We start from the raw sequence: 17,237 nt of genomic DNA, 5'->3' as shown, positions 1-17,237 counted from the left end.
TCTCCAACATCTGTTGTTTCCTGACTTTTTAATGATTGCCATTCTAACTGGTGTGAGATGGTATCTCATTGTGGTTTTGATTTGCATTTCTCTGATGACCAGTGATGATGAGCATTTTTTCATGTGTCTGTTGGCTGCATAAATGTCTTCTTTCGAGAAGTGTCTGTTCATATCCTTCACCCACTTTTTGATGGAGTTTTTTTTTCTTGTAAATTTGCTTAAGTTCTTTGTAGATTCTGGGTATTAGCCCTTTGTCAGATGAATAGACTGCAAAAATTTTCTCCCATTCTGTAGGTTGCCTGTTCACTCTGATGGTAGTTTCTTTTGCTGTGCAGAAGCTCTTTAGTTTAATTAGATCCTACTTGTCAGTTTTGACTTTTGTTGCCATTGCTTTTGGTGTTTTAGTCATGAAGTCCTTGCCCATGCCTATGTAGCCTAGGTTTTCTTCTGCGGTTTTAATGGTTTTAGGTCTAACATTTAAGTTTTTAATCCATCTTGAATTAATTTTTGTATAAGGTGTAAGGAAGGGATCCAGTTTCAGCTTTCTACATATGGCTAGCCAGTTTTCCCAGCACCATTTATTAAATAGGGAATTCTTTCCCCATTTCTTGTTTTTTTCAGGTTTGTCAAATATCAGAGGGCTGTAGATGTACGGTGTTATTTCTGAGGCCTCTGTTCTGTTCCATTGGTCTATATATCTGTTTTGTTACCAGTACCATGCTGTTTTGGTTACTGTAGCCTTGTAGTATAGTTTGAAGTCAGGTAGCGTAATGTCTCCAGCTTTGTTCTTTTTGCTTAGGATTGTCTTGGCAATGTGGGCTCTTTTTTGGTTCCATATGAACTTTAAAGTAGTTTTTCCAATTCTGTGAAGAAAGTCATTGGTAGCTTGATGGGGATGCCATTGAATCTATAAATTACCTTGGGCAGTATGGTCATTTTCATGATATTGATTCTTCCTATCCATGAGCATGGACTGTTCAATTTGTTTCTGTCCTCTTTTATTTCGTTGAGCGGTGGTTTGTAGTTCACCTTTAAGAGGTCCTTCACATCCCATGTAAGTTGGATTCCTAGGTATTTTATTCTCTTTGTAGCAATTGTGAAGGGGAGTTCACTCATGATTTGGCTCTTTGTTTGTCTGTTATTGGTGTATAAAAATGTTTGTGATTTTTGCATACTGATTTTGTATCCTGAGACTTTGCCGAAGCTTAAGGAGATTTTGGGCTGAGACGATGGGGTTTTCTAGATATACAATCATGTCATCTGCAAACAGGGACAATTTGACTTCCTCTTTCCCTAACTGAATACGCTTTATTTCTTTCTCTTGCCTGATTGCCCTGGCCAGAATTTCCAACACTTTGTTAAACAGGAGTGATGAGAGAGGGCATCCCTGTCTTGTGACAGTTTTCAAAGAGAATGCTTCCAGTTTTTGCCCATTCAGTATGATATTGGCTGCGGGTTTGTCATAAATATCTCTTATTATTTTGAGATACGTTTCATCAATACCTAGTTTATTGAGAGTTTTTAGCACAAAGGGCTGTTGAATTTTGTCAGAGGCCTTTTCTGCATCTATTCAGATAATCATGTGGTTTTTGTCTTTGGTTCTGTTTATGTGATGGATTATGTTTATTGATTTGCATATGTTGAACCACCCTTGCATCCCAGGGATGAAGCCCACTTGATCGTGGTGGATAAGCTTTTTGATGTGCTGCTGGATTAGGTTTGCCAGTATTTTATTGAGGATTTTCGTATTGATGTTCATCAGGGATATTGGTCTAAAATTCTCTTTTTTTTTGTTGTGTCTCTGTCAGGTTTTGGTATCAGGATGATGCTGGCCTCATAAAATGAGTTAGGGATGATTCTCTCTTTTTCTATTGATTGGAATAGTTTCAGAAGGAATGGTACCAGCTCCTCCTTGTACCTCTGGTAGAATTTGGCTGTGAATCCGTCTGGTCCTGGACTTTTTTTGGTTGGTGGGCTATTAATTATTACCTCAATTTGAGAGCCTGTTATTGGTCTATTCAGAGATCCAACTTCTTCCTGGTTTAGTCTTGGGAGGGTGTATTTATCCAGGAATTTATCCATTTCTTCTAGATTTTCTAGTTTATTTGCATAGAGATGTTTATAGTATTCTCTGATGGTAGTTTGTATTTCTGTGGGTTAGTGGTGATATCCCCTTTATCATTTTTTATTGCATTTATTTGATTCTTCTCCCTTTTCTTTTTTTTAGTCTTGCTAGCAGTCTATCAATTTTGTTGATCTTTTCAAAAAACCAGCTCCTGGATTCATTGATTTTTTGAAGGGATTTTTGTGTCTCTATCTCCTTCAGTTCTACTCTGATCCTAGTTATTTCTTGCCTTCTGCTAGCTTTTGAATTTGTTTGCTCTTGCTTCTCTAGTTCTTTTAACTGGGATGTTAGGGTGTCAATTTTAGATTTTTCCTGCTTTCTCTTGTGGGCATTTAGTGCTATAAATTTCCCTCTACACACTGCTTTAAATGTGTCCCAGAAATTTTGGTACATTGTGTCTTTGTTCTCATTAGTTTCAAAGAAGATCTTTATTTCTGCCTTCATTTCATTATTTACCCAGTAGTCATTCAAGAACAGGTTGTTCGGTTTCCATGTAGTTGTGCGGTTTTGAGAGAGTTTCTTAATCCTGAGTTTTAATTTGATTGCACTGTGGTCTGAGAGACAGTTTGTTGTGATTTCTGTTCTTTTACATTTGTTGAGGAGTGCTTTTAACTTCCAACTATGTAGTCAATTTTGGAATAAGTCCAATGTGGTGCTGAGAAGAATGTATATTCTGTTGATTTGGGGTGGAGAGTTCTGTAAATGTCTATTAGGTCTGCTTGGTGCAGAGCTGAGTTCAAGTCCTGGATATCTTTTTTAACCTTCTGTCTCATTGATCTGTCTAATACTGACAGTGGGGTGTTAAAGTCTCCCATTATTATTGTGTGAGAGTCAAAGTCTCTTTGTAGGTCTCTAAGGACTTGCTTTATGAATCTGGGTTCTCCTGTATTGGGTGCATATATATCTACGCTAGTTAGGTCTTCTTGTTGAATTGATACCTTTACCATTGTGTAATGGCCTTTTTTGTCTCTTTTGATCTTTGTTGGTTTAAAGTCTGTTTTATCAGAGACTAGGATTGCAACCCCTGCTCTTTTTTTGCTTTCCATTTGCTTAGTAGATCTGCCTCCATCCCTTTATTTTGAGCCTATGTGTGTCTCTCTACATGAGATGGGTCTCCTGAATACAGCACACTGATGGGTCTTGACTCTTTATCCAATCTCCCAGTCTGTGTCTTGTAATTGGGGCATTTAGCCCCTTTACATTTAAAGTTAATATTGTTATGTGTGAATTTGATCCTGTCATTATGATGTTAGCTGGTTATTTTGCCCATTAGTTGATGCAGTTTCTTCCTAGCATCAGTGATCTTTACAATTTGGCATGTTTTTGCAGTGGCTGATACTGGTTGTTTCTTTCCATGTTTAGTGCTTCCTTCAGGAGCTCTTGTAAGGCAGGCCTGGTGAGAAAATCTCTCAGCATTTGCTTGTCTGTAAAGGATTTTATTCCTCCTTCATTTATGAAATTTAGTTTGGCTGGATATGAAATTCTGGGTTGAAAATTCTTTTATTTAAGAATGTTGAATATTGGCCCCCACTCTCTTCTGGTTTGTAGAGTTTCTGCCAAGAGATCTGCTGTTAGTCTGATGGGCTTCCCTTTGTGGGAAACCCAACCTTTCTCTCTGGCTGCCCTTAATATTTTTTCCTCATTTCAACCTTGGTGAATCTGACAATTATGTGTCTTGTGGTTGCTCTTCTCGAAGAGTATCTTTGTGGTATTCTCTGTATTTCCTTAACTTGAATGTTGGCCTGCCTTGCTAGGTTGGGGAAGTTCTCCTGGATAATATCCTGAAGAGTGTTTTCCAACTTGGTTCCATTCTCCCTGTCACTTTCAGGCACACCAATCAAATGTAGATTTGGTCTTTTCACATAGTCCCATATTTCTTGGAGGCTTTGTTCTTTTCTTTTTAGTCTTATTTCTCTAAACTTCTCACTTTATTTCATTAATTTGATCTTCAACCACTGATACCCTTTCTTCTACTTGATCAAATCGGCTATTGAAGCTCGTGCATGCGTCACGTAGTTCTTGTGCCATAGTTTTCAGCTCCATCAGGTCACTTAAGGTCTTGTCTATACTGTTTATTCTAGTTAGCCATTCATCTAATCTTTTTTCAAGGTTTTTAGCTTCCTTGCGATGGGTTCAAACATCCTCCTTTAGCTCAGAGAAGTTTGTTATTACCGACCTTCTGAAGCCTACTTCTGTCAGCTCATCAAAGTCATTCTCCATCCAGCTTTGTTCCACTGCTGGCAAGGAGCTGCGATCCTTTGGAGGAGAAGAGGTGCTCTGGTTTTTAGAATTGTCAGCTTTTCTGCTCTAGTTTCTCTCCATCTTTGTGGTTTTATCTACCTTTGGTCTTTGATGTTGGTGATCTACAGATGGGGTTTTGGTGTGGATGTCCTTTTTGTTGATGTTGATGGTATTCCTTTCTGTTTGTTACTTTTCCTTCTAACAGTCAGGTCCCTCAGCTGCAGGTCTATTGGAGTTTGCTGGAAGTCTACTCCAGACCCTGTTTGCCTGGGTATCACCAGCAGAGGATGCAGAACAGCTAATACTGAAGAACAGCAAATACTGCTGCCTGATCCTTCCTCTGGAAACTTTGTCCCAGAGGGGTACCAGCCTATATGAGGTGTCGGTTGGCCCCTGCTGGGAGGTGTCTCCCAGTTAGGGTAAAAGGGGGTCAGGGACCCACTGAGGAGGCAGTCTGTCCATTCTCTGTGCTCAAACACCATGCTGAGAGAACCACTGCTCTCTTCAGAGCTGTCAGACAGGGACATTTAAGTCTGCAGAAGTTTCTGCTGCCTTTTGTTCAGCTATGCCCTGCCTCCAGAGGTGGGGTCTAGAGGCAGCAGGCCTTGCAAAGCTGCAGAGGGCTCTGCCCCATTCAAGCTTCCCCAGCTGCTTTGTTTACCTACTCAAGCCTCAGCAATGGTGGATGCCCCTCCTCCTGCCAGGCTGCTGCCTTGCAGGTCGATCTCAGACTGCTTTGCAAGTAGTGAGCAAGGCTCCGTGGGCATGGGACCCGCTGAAGCAGGTGCGGGATATAATCTCCTGGTGTGTCATTTGCTAAGACCACTGGAAAAGCACAGTATTTGGGCTGGAGTATCCTGTTTTTCCAGGTACCATCTGTCACGGCTTCCCTTGGCTAGGAAGGGGAAATTCCCCAACCCCTTGCACTTCCCAAGTAAGGCGATGCCCCGCCCTGCTTTGGCTTGCCCTCCATGGGCTGCTCCCACTGTCCAACCAGTCCCAGTGAGATGAACCAGGTACCTTAGTTGGAAATGCAGAAATCACCCATCTTCTGCATCAATCATGCTGGGAGCTGCAGGCCGGAGCTGTTCCTATTTGGCCATCTTGGAATGAATCTGGGATTTTCTTATTTGCAATCTAGAAAATAGAGTAACACACACAGACAATCTAATTTGACCAAAAGACCAAAACAATAAGAAATCATGTCAAAGAATAAGAAATCATGTCAAAGAATGTTATTTGTAGCAGCAGTCCCCAACCTTTTTGACACCAGAGACCAGTTTCATGGAAAATAATTTTTCTACAGACCCAAGGGTTGGGGACCCCTGATCTGTAGGATCCTTTCCAGGGTGTAATCATGGTCTCACAATACTGATTAAAATAGCTACAAAATCTCATCTCTGAAGTGGCCCACTAAGACAATGAAGAGGAGTCCCAAATTAAGATTACATGGCAGGCTTAAGGAAAATATATTACTTTTAAGGTAAAAAAAAATTCCTTGTACTTTTTTAGTGTTGTTCTGAAATAAATGCTTTCATTCATTCACACATTATTCATTGACATTGTTCTAGGCACTTAAAATCAGTGAACAAAGCAGAAAAAAACCATTGTGCCCTATGCAGCTTACTTTCAACAGATAATAAACAATAAACATCATAAATAAGCAAATTGTACAGATGTTAATACGTAATAAATGCTAAGGGGAAAACTGATGAGGAAAAGGTAAATTGGGAGTATGTGGGAGTGGAGGGAATTGCAAGTTTAAATAGGGTTGTTAGCGTAGGCCACATAGAGCTGGTAGCATCTGGGCAAAGACATGAAAGAGGCAAGAAAGTTAGTCATGTAGATACCCAGGGAGACCCAGGGGGGGCGCCTTAGGGCAGGCATCCAAAAGGTCCCGAGGTGGGATATATCTGGCAAGTGTGAAGAACAGCAAAAGTAGATGAATAGATGAACAAGGGAGAATGTAGTTCGAATGAGGTTAGAAAGGGTATGGAGGAGATGGACACAACACAGGACCTTGCAGGACATTGTTAGGGCTTTGCGAGAACTAGTAAGCTCATGGAGTGTTTAGCAATATGATTTTTTTAAAAAGATAATTTTGAATTCTTTGTTAAGAATTCACCAAATTCATTGAAATAACTGTATTGCAATGTCCTAATGTGTCCATATGTTAGTATTTTCTAATAATTGCATAAACTTTGTGGCAAAGACTGCCAATTGTCTGCCAATATCCATTCCTTGCTCCTTCTACAAAACTAGAATCCCTGATTTTTAACTGAGACATATGGCTGCCTAAAATAAAGACTGTATTTTCCAGTTTTCCTTGTAGCTGGGCAGGACCATATGAACATGTTCTGGCCAATGACATGTTAGTGGAGATGGTCCATGCAAGTGAGTGTACCCTTCTTTTTCCTTCCTTCCACTACCTAGAATGAAAACAATGGCTAGTCCTGGATTGGTCATCTTTAACTTTGATGAGATGCTGAAAATGAAAGCCAGGACTGAGGGAGGATTGAAGGAGTCTGAACCTCTGACAACATGGAGTACCATACCAACCCTTGACTACCTACCTCCAGACTTTTACACGAGAAATAAACACCTAGTTTGTTCAAAACAGTGTTAATTTGGATCTTTGTTACTTGCAGTTAAACCTAATCCTGAAACACCTGACATTCTCTTGAAGTAAATTGCTTTCAAAAACCTAAAATACATGGTATTTACTTACAGCAAAGAAATAAGGAGAACACTAGAAAGGCTTAAAATATAAATTTAACTCAGAGTCTAGTAATTTGGGACTTTGGGCCTTGCAGGGTTGAAGAATTCAACTGTTTGTGTATCCCAAACTGAAACTATAAAAAGTAGCTCTCTACAGTGATTGCTACAGAAGATGAGACTGTGGTTCTAAGCTTTTTAAAAACACTTTTCTTTAAGAATTCTTCATTGGTTGGGTGTGATGGCTCACGCCTGTAATCCCAACACTGAAGAGGATGGACTGCTTGAGTCTGGGAGTTTGAGACCAGACTGGAAAACACAGTGAGACTCTGACTCTACAAAAAGTAACTTAACTGGGTATGATGACACACACCTCTAGTTCTAGCTACTTGGGAGGCTGAGGCAGGAAGATTGCTTGAGCCCAGGAGATTGAGGCTGCAGTGAGCCATGATCATGCCACTGCACTCCAGCCTGGGTGAGTGAGACCCTGTCTCAATCAATCAATTGATCAATAAAACTAGCCTAGCTGTTGAAAGATCAGATTAAGGTTGCTGTTTTTCCATCCAAGCTTATTGTGTTAGGAGACCTCAAAGGAATCATCTTTATGTTGAAGCACAGAGTCAGGGAATAAAAAACAAGTACTCAGGCTTAAAAATAATGTCTAGACATGATCTTTGGCTGTGAACATGGGATTAGCTATAGACTGGAAGTCTACTAATTTAGGGGAAGAGGAAGGAGCAGTGTTACATTGCTAAAGAAACCACAGAGCTGGCCGAAAAACATGACTGATCTGTATTCAAATTTCATGCCCACATTTGTATCAGCAGGAAGCAGGCTGCAAATCTGTTCAGCACTCTAGAACAGCAAATTCTCCATTGACCACACCGGATGTGGTCAGGAAGTACAATGTACAAGGAAGACCCTTTCCAAAAGGCAGAATTAGGAGTACTCTGATGAACTAATCAAGGAAATTGCTCCATTGCTAGAGAAGGGAACTTTTACAATTCCTACCTAGCCTAGCAGAATTGATAACCACTATAAACCAGTGACTCTTGTGTTAATCCTATTCTCCTCCTTTCCAAATATACATCCATTCTGTTAGATGTGATGTGGCAAATGCATTAACTTTTAGTTTAAAGGTTAGTAGACCACCTGGACTTAATGAAAAGGCCTGTGCATTAACCCAACAGCCTAGATTCTGAGCCATATTCAAATGGATCATATTTGGGGGTTCACATACATAATTAAAAGCTAGAACAGGCATGTATGATCAAGAATAGGTGTTTATGTTCTATCTACAGGAAGAAGGGTGTACCAAAGATATTTTGGTGGCTAAAAGGTTGGATTTTGGAGTAAACTGTGAGATGTTCACTAGAATCTGTTCCCTTTTACAGTGTCTAGCTGAAGGCTTTTTTCCATCTACATGTTGCCACTTGACCACATGACTAAATTCTGGTCAGCAGAATGTAAGCAGAAGTGGCATATGTGACTTCTGGGAACTGCCACCAAAGAAGGGGGTATGGGGCATAATTTTCAGCCTTCTTTTCTTCCTTCCTGATATCTGGAATGTGATCATGGCTTAAAGCTGGAATAGCCATGAATGATCATGAATGCACCATCTGTGACTTTGGGAATGGAAGCTACTCATAGCACAGCAACAAAATAGAAGATCTTAGAGCATTATACTAGCCCTCCAGACTTTTATATGAGTAAGAAATAGACTTTTTTTCTTACCCATCCTCAATGTAAACTTTACATTGTAAGTAAGAAATAAACTTACATGAGTAAGAAATGAACCTCTTTTTCTTACTCATCCTCAATGTAAACTTTTCTTAACATCTTGTACATGCTATTTATTTCCAGTCTCTAGACCTTTGCTCACACTGCTCCTATACTGTTGATGGTTTAGAAACTAGAAGCCAACTTGGTATAATGAAATAGACTTCTTTTTTCCATTTCCCAAAGTTCATGTTTAAGTCAGTTGGTTGCCTGAAATTAAGAATGAATTTTCCTATGTGCTATAGTCAGAATGTTTGCGACCACCCCCCACCCCCTGCCAAATTTCTAAGTTGAAATTTAATCCCCAATGTGATGTTATTATGAGGCACAGCCTTTAGGGAGGCAATTAAGTCATAAGGGTGGACTCTTTTTACAATGCAAGGGCACACTATCAATAAGAAAGCAGGCACTCACCAGACACTGCTGGTGCCTTGATCTTAGACATCCCAGCTTCCAGAACTGTGAGGAATAAATTTCTATTGTTTGTATATGATTCAATCTAAGGTATTTTGTTATAGCAGCCCAGAGTAAGATACTATGGAAACAAATATATACATTGATCTGTTTCCTTGCCTCATTCAATATATGCTAGTAATACCTGAATTAACTCTCCAATAATATTATAGTTAAAAAAATTTTTATGAGAGCTGAGACTAGTCTGTCCTGTTCACTTTGCATTCATAGTGCTTAATTCAGTGTCTAGGACATAGTACATAGGCAATAAATATTTGTTAAAGAAATATGGGAAATTGTACTTCGGATGCCAAGAACACATTTGTTCACAGCAGCAACATTGTAATCACAGAAGAAAGGATTCCTTACAGGGCTAAAGTAGATAGTTTTGACAAATTTTCAATGTTAATCCTTTCTATCTAAACTAGCCAAATAATTTATCATCCAAACTGGGCCTGTCCCAGGCAAATGAAGATGTCTAGACTGCACCTATCTATATTTAAATAGCCTCCTTTTTAAATGAGAAGGAACTATCCTGTGTCTTTATGGTTGCATATGTACCCATGGGACTCACCAAAGATTTACTGTTTGCTGCTTTTTAAAGAAGGCACCAAAAAGTCTCTGCTTTTACCTTGATGAAAATAATGTTTTACTCTTCAAGGAAGAACAAAAAGCATTTCTTCCTCACTAGCTCCACTCCTAGTGGTAAGTGGGATTTCCTACTTCAGAGGTCTGGTTTTCCTTTACCCAGGGATTAGCAAGAATTGGTCTGCAGTAGACAAATCTACCCCACACTATTCTGGGGCAGTGAGACCTTGGAAGAAAATGGCTGTGTGGAGTGTATGTGGCTCTGTGAGAGAAGGAGAGGAGCAGGAGGGAGGGAGGAAAGAAGAAGGAGAGGTGGATTTAAAAGGCTAGGTAACTGTAGCTGTGATCTGGGGGAACCAGTGATGGGTACTCTAATTGAACACAATACTGAAGGAATTGTGTTAGCCACTGTGATGGTTAATTTTATGGGTCAACTTGGCAGGGCCATGGTGACCAGCTATTTGATCAACTATTGTTCTGGGTATTTTCTGTGAAAGTGTTTTTTTGGATGAGATTAGCATTTAAATGGGTAGACTCTGAGTAAAGCAGTTTACCCTCCATAACGTGATGTGGGTCTCATCCAATCAGTTTAAAGCTTTTATAGAAAAAAGACTGACTTCCCCTGGGTAAGAAGGAATTCTTCCAGCAGGCTGTCTTTGGACTTGAATTGCACCCCTTCTCTAAGTCTCTAGCCTGCCGGCCTACCCATCAGATTTTGGACTCACATAGCCTCTGCACTCACGGGAGCTAATTCTTAAAAATCAATTAATCTTCCTCTGTCTCTCTCTCTTCATATATACATATTGATTAAAGAATGAGTAGATAGAGAAGGGAAGGAGAAAACAAGGCAGAAGAGAAATTGGTGGAGGGTGAGAGAATGAATTTGGTTTTGGACCCATGGAACTTGAGGTCTCTGGCAAGCAGTTAAGGACACCACTGGTTGACTGATGAGTAAGAGATGTCCAACATGAAAGCCTCCCGTGAACCTGCTGGAGTTTGGTGGACTTTGCCTTTCCACATCTTGGACAGCTAGTAGGGAGGAGTTTTTCTGCAGGTGACTCTGGCTTCCAGAAAGGGGCAGCAAAAACGATGGTTCAGAAGAAAGAACTTGGCTAAGTATGTGCATTTCAAGCCAAAGTTCTCCAGAAACTTCTTTCACAGGTAGGGAATTCAACAACAGTGCCCACTTCAGTGAAGCATTGTATTGGTCCCAGAAGAAAGTGATGACAGAATAACATTGAGACCAATTCACCCTGCGAGTAGAATCTCTGAGTTATGTTTGGTTTGGTTAAGAATGGAAATTCCACTTCTATATATGTATAGATAGATAGATGGGTAGATAGATACATAGATAGATAGATATGCGTTGCTTAACAATGGGGATACGTTCTGAGAAATCCACCATTAGGTGATTTCACTGGACAAATATCATACAATATACTTACACAAACCTAGATGGCATACTATACACCTAGCCTCTATGGTATAGCTGATTGGTCCTAGGCTACAAACCTGTACAGCATGTTACTGTGTAGAACACCATAGGCAATTTTAACACTATAGTATTTGTGTACCTAAACACAGAGAAAGTAATACACTGCACTACAACATTACAAAAGCTATGTCACTAGGTGATAGGAATTTTTCAGCTCCATTATAATCTCATGGGAGTACTGTTGTAAATGTAGTCCATCCTTAAGCAAACCATTCTTATGCAATGCATGACTACACACACACACACACACACACACATATTTTTTTTTTTTTTTTTGGTCCTGTTTCTCTGTAGAACCCTGACTAATATATCCTCTTTCAAAGACCATGTTGCCTTGCAAGGCTGAGGTGGAACTGGTGCCAGAAAGACTTCCCTGAAGCGAGGACCAATAGCGCCGGTCAGATGATGGATGCCAATGAGATCAGTAATGGTGATGTGGGTCAGCAAGAAGCTATGGCAATGGCAGCACCACCAATAGTACCAGCAGCACCAAAAGACAAACTAACTGACATTAAGGGTCGTTCTCATTTGGGAGGGGACAGCTGGAGAACTTTCCTTTTGAACAACAGTTAACACCTAAGGTTCATAGATAATCTACAGGATGGGAAGCTCAAAGATTATGAGACTACACTTGCTGCTAACTAAGCATATGGAAGAATAAAAGCAATATAACATAACTTACACCCACAAATATTATGGAGGAATTCATACCTATTGACATAAGAGAATGATCATGTGTTTCTCTTGCACTTTCTAACTATGTGGCCTTAAGTATCATGAATTTTTTCAGCCTCAGTCTTTTTATGTACAAAACAGGGTAACTACATGGTTATGAGGATTAAATGAAATGGTGAACTTGGAAGCATTTGGCACAGGGCTTGGCACATGGTAAACATTCAATAAATGTCCTAATCTGCATCAAATAAGAAAAAGTATCTAGACATAGTTTAATAAGAGAGGGTGCTTTTGTCCACCCAGCACTCCTCTGTTGGCCCTCTCTCTCCTCCTCTTTTAAATGTTTCATGATAGGAGGGGTGAGGCTCTCTTCTAAAGCATCTTTAACAACCATTGTCTTTTGAAATCTTTCATAGGCTGAGTCTGAATTGGGAAATGCTTATAAGCAAAAATCCAGCTGTGCATAGCAAGGCAAAAAGTATATGATTAAAGAGTAAAACCACTTGCAGAAAAAAATCCACTGACTGTCCTGGTGTGTTTATTATATAATCCAATTATTTAAAAAATGAAATTTGAATCTAACTATTCAAAAATAACCTGAAGAAAACAGAAATAGTTTTATTTTTTACTTATGCACAATTATAATCCTAACTTTCAGTGAAAGAGATAGTTATTTTAGTGGTAGGTATACTTTTTTGTTTTTTTTCCCATAAAGTAGTTCAGGAGTCAAAGCTGGATGCAGTGACTCATGCTTATAATCCCAGTATTTTCGGAGGCCATGGTGGGAGGATCTCTTGAGCCCAGTAGTTCAAAGCCAGCTTGGACAACATGGCAAGACCCCATCTCTACAAATAAAGAATTTTAAAATATTAGCCAGGCCGAGTGGTGCATGCCTGTAGTCCTAGCTACTTGGTAGACTGAGGCGAGAGGATCACTTGAGCCTAGCTATGACTACTTGGTAGACTGAGGCGAGAGGATCACTTGAGCCCAGGAGTTTCAAGGTTACACTGAGTATGACTGTGCCACTGCACTCCAACCTGGGTGTCAGAGTTAAGACCCTGTCTCTCTTTTTTTTTTTTTTTGAGAGGGAGTTTTGCTCTTGTTGCCCAGGCTGGAGTACAATGGCACAATCTTGACTCACTGCAACCTCCACCTCCCAGGTTCAAGTGATTCTCTTGCCTCAGCCTCCCAAGTAGCTGAGATTACAGGTGTGCACCACCATGCCTGGCTAATTTTTGTATTTTTAGTAGAGATGGGGTTTCTCCATATTGGTCAGGCTGGTCTCAAACTCCTGACTTCAGGTGATCTGCCCACCTTGGCTTCCCAAAGTGCTGGGATTACAGCCATGAGCGACCACACCCAGCCTGACCCTGTCTCTTAAAAAAATAAAATAAGGGTGGGGCACAGTGGCTCACACCTATAATCCCAGCATTTTGGGAGGCCGAGGTGGGCAGATCACTTGAGGTCAGGAATTCATGACCAGTCTGGCCAACATGGTGAAACCCTGTCTCTACTAAAAATACAAAAAATTAGCTGGGGGTGGTGGCGGATGCCTATAATCCCAGCTACTTGGGAGGCTGAGGGAGGAGAATCACTTGAACCCAGGAGGCAGAGATTGCAGTGAGCCGAGATCACAGCACTGCACTCCAGCCTGGGCAACAGAGTGAGACTCCATCTCAAAATAAATAAATAAATAAATAAATAAATAAAATGAAAAATACTTTCAAGATGCTTTCAGTATCATTAGTTATATAACTGTGAAATCATTACCATTATTAAATGAAATATTTCTTCTGTAATGTATCTATAAACAGTGTCATCCTCACTAGAAGTAGAATGTATTCACAGGCTCAGTAGAATATGCAAAATACAAGACTATAACAGGGTTTCAGATAACACCCCTGCACATTGCCAATTAAATGAGAACTAATTGTTCATTAGAAATTAAAGAAATAAAAATGTGTTAATTTTAATTTGACTGACACTAAATACTATGGTACTCTAAAGAATACGGATAAAGGCGTTGACTTATGTTTTATTAACACATGCATAGTTTATTCACTGATACACAGAAAAACCACAATCTTCCTTTACTTCCTATTTCTTAACAATTTTAGATCACTATGTGCTCCCCTCTGATACCCCCACCTAGGGTACCGTTCCATCCTTTTTTACAAAAGACATTCCTGTCCTTAGTGGTTGAGTCTGGACTCTGGAGCCACAGTGACTGGGTTTGCCTCCCTGCTGCCCACTTACAAGCTGTGTCACTTTGGACAAGTTACATAACATCTTTGTGCTTCAGTTTCTTCATCTGCAAAATGGGGATAAAAATAGTAACCATTTCATAAAGTTGAAGTGTTTGGCACATAGTAGGCACCATGTGTCCGCTATTGGAGAACAGAGTCCTGGTGGTCCTCAAGTTGGAACACTAACTACCAATAACAGTTCATGTAGATTTTCCAAAGGGCATGCAAGTGCGGATAGTTTTAAGAAAACCAATTTCTAGATTCTTGCCTTCTATATACAGGCACTTTAAAAAAATACATCTGCCTAAGAAGCTGGCACTTTAAAAAAAATACATCTGCCTAAGAAGCTGCCTGTCCTAACTAGAGTTTAATCTTGCACAGTCTCTATTTCTCATTTTACAAAAGAAAAGCATTTCCTTTTGGCCTGTTCCAAGGTTTCAAACCAAGGAACAACTCCACAATTCCTTTAATCAAGAAATTATGCATGCTCTCCCCAACCTATATTATCAACATATTTTTTCATAAATTTTCTTTTTATGTTTGATAAATATCAGAAATGGTAATATATTCATGCTGTTTTGAATAATTGCATGCTACCAATAATTATAATGAAAACCCAATCCTGATGAAATTTTTCTACATTTATAACCATACGGTCAAAGGCCATTTTTTTAAAAAAACCTTATCATAGTATGTTGTTATTGCAGATAACAACATGTTATGTAAGACGGAGTAGCCTATAAAAAACTTTCAATTATAAATGATAAAATTCTATGAAAAAATGGAATAAACATAAGTTTAAGGAAAAACTTTGTTGAAGAAGAGCTTGTTAATGTTTTTAACGTTTTAAAATCTCAATAGTATTTAGGTCTGGGGCTAGAAACGTTATGTATATGTGTATGTGTAACACCTTGTCATGCTTAAAACAAAGAACTCCCTTAAAACAAGAAACTCTATCTCCATCATCTATATTCACATGCATCCTGTTGTTTCTCTGTTTCTCTAGAGAGCTCTACTACACATTCTTTCATGTGGGGAATGTCAAATGCACACAGGAGTCAACTTAAAGGTAATTCCACTGGCAAAAATGGGACACTCTGAAGAGTAAAAAAAAAAAAAAATAAGGCCGGGCGCAGTGGCTCACGCTTGTAATCCCAGCACTTTGGGAGGCCGAGGCGGGCGGATCACGAGGTCAGGAGATCGAGACCACGGTGAAACCCCGTCTCTACTAAAAATACAAAAAATTAGCCGGGCGTGGTGGTGGGTGCCTGTAGTCCCAGCTACTCGGAGAGGCTGAGGCAGGAGAATGGCGTGAACCTGGGAGGCGGAGCTTGCAGTGAGCCGAGATCGCGCCACTGCACTCCAACCTGGATGACAGAGCGAGACTCCATCTCAAAAAAATAAATAAATAAAAGATCGAAACATCAAGCATATAAATCCATGAGTATCTAATAATACTAAAATTAAAATTTATACTTCAATTCTCATCATTCATCTTTGGAGATCACTGGACCACCAATTTAGTATTCTGGAAAAGAAATGTACTTTTCCTTCTTTCCTGAGTTGGCTATAATTCAGGAGAAACAAATAGATAATGAAAGAAAATGCTTCTTAATTCCCAGCTACTCGGAGGCTGAGACAGGAGAATGGCGTGAACCCGGGAGGCGGAGCTTGCAGTGAGCCGAGATTGCGCCACTGCACTCCAGCCCGGGCGACAGAACGAGACTCTGTCTCAAAAAAAAAAAAAAAAAAAAAAAAAAAAAAAAAAAAAAGAAGAATTATAGCTAATAAATACAGATGGAATAAAATAATTAGAAAATCACCATTGCATAAACTCTAATGAAGTAATGGACCCAGATAATGTTTGTCCAGGCAATGCTTGTCATCATGAGATGAAAAGACAAAGGGAAGTTTATAGCAGATGAATCTGACTGATACACTATTGATTCACATTAATGTCACTAAAATAGGACAACTAGAAATTGCTTCTCCTTGTGTAATTCCACAGGAATTATAAACACAGGAATACCTACGAAGGATTCTTGCCATAAACACTGAATCTAACCAAGTTTCTAGATCTAATTTCTAGGGTTTTTTCTCATAAATATGTGAAGTAGAGAAACATGTTAAAAGACATGGCAGAGAAAACAGAGAAAGGAGAAATGTTACAAATGAAGAGACTCAAGAATCACAGGTGGGCAGATCACAAGGTCAGGAGTTTGAGACCAGCCTGGCCAATATGGTGAAACCCTGTCTCTACTAAAAATACAAAAAAAAAATTAGCCCAGCGTGGTGGCACACGCCTGTAATCCCAGTTACTCAAGAGGCTGAGGCAGGAGAATTGCTTGAACCCGGGAGGCGGAGATTGCGGTGAGCTGAGATTGCACCACTGCACTCCAGCCTGGGCAACAGAGGGAGACTCCATCTCAAAAAAAAAAAAAAAAAAAGAAATCATTTCAACTAAATGCAATGCATAAATATTATTTAGTTCCTGATTTGAACAAACTTTCATCAGACATACATTTTTGAGACAATTGGTGACACATGAATATATACTGCTTACTACTTAATATTAAGGAAATGATTTTATTAAGGAAATGATTTTATTGAATATGAATAAATGGTACTATCATGATAAATCTTCTTTGTTAGACATATAAACCGAGGTATATGTGAGTACAATATGATTGGAGTTTGCCTTAAAATACTCCGACAGAAAAGAGTAAGGGAATAAAGGTAAGAATGTCAGAAAGCTGATGATTGTTTAACTTGGGTGAAGAGTACATGGAGGTTTTACTGTTTTTCCTCTTGTATGTGTTGAAAATGTTCATTAAAAAATATTTTAAACAAATCATATGGAATTCATATTCTATTAGATATATTTTAAATACACAGTTTTATTTTTTAAGTGTCAACATTC

General features: G+C 39.4%; 1 protein-coding gene across 2 annotated transcripts in view; it reads right to left on the bottom strand.

The window, feature by feature from the left end:
* LOC129484286 (doublecortin domain-containing protein 1-like) overlaps positions 1 to 17,237 on the bottom strand; it is a 237,140-nt gene that overhangs the window by 199,837 nt on the left and 20,066 nt on the right. For both annotated transcript variants that reach the window (XM_063641882.1, XM_055282041.2), the window contains exon 2: positions 5,387 to 5,503. The gene's annotated coding sequence lies outside the window, so the exon portion shown is untranslated. The remainder of the gene's footprint in view (positions 1 to 5,386; positions 5,504 to 17,237) is intronic.

This window comes from Symphalangus syndactylus, chromosome 6 (genome assembly GCF_028878055.3).
Source record: "Symphalangus syndactylus isolate Jambi chromosome 6, NHGRI_mSymSyn1-v2.1_pri, whole genome shotgun sequence".
Classification (NCBI taxonomy): Eukaryota; Metazoa; Chordata; class Mammalia; order Primates; family Hylobatidae; genus Symphalangus; species Symphalangus syndactylus.
Note: the sequence above shows the minus strand (reverse complement) of the source record. Positions and strands in the feature narration are given on the sequence as shown.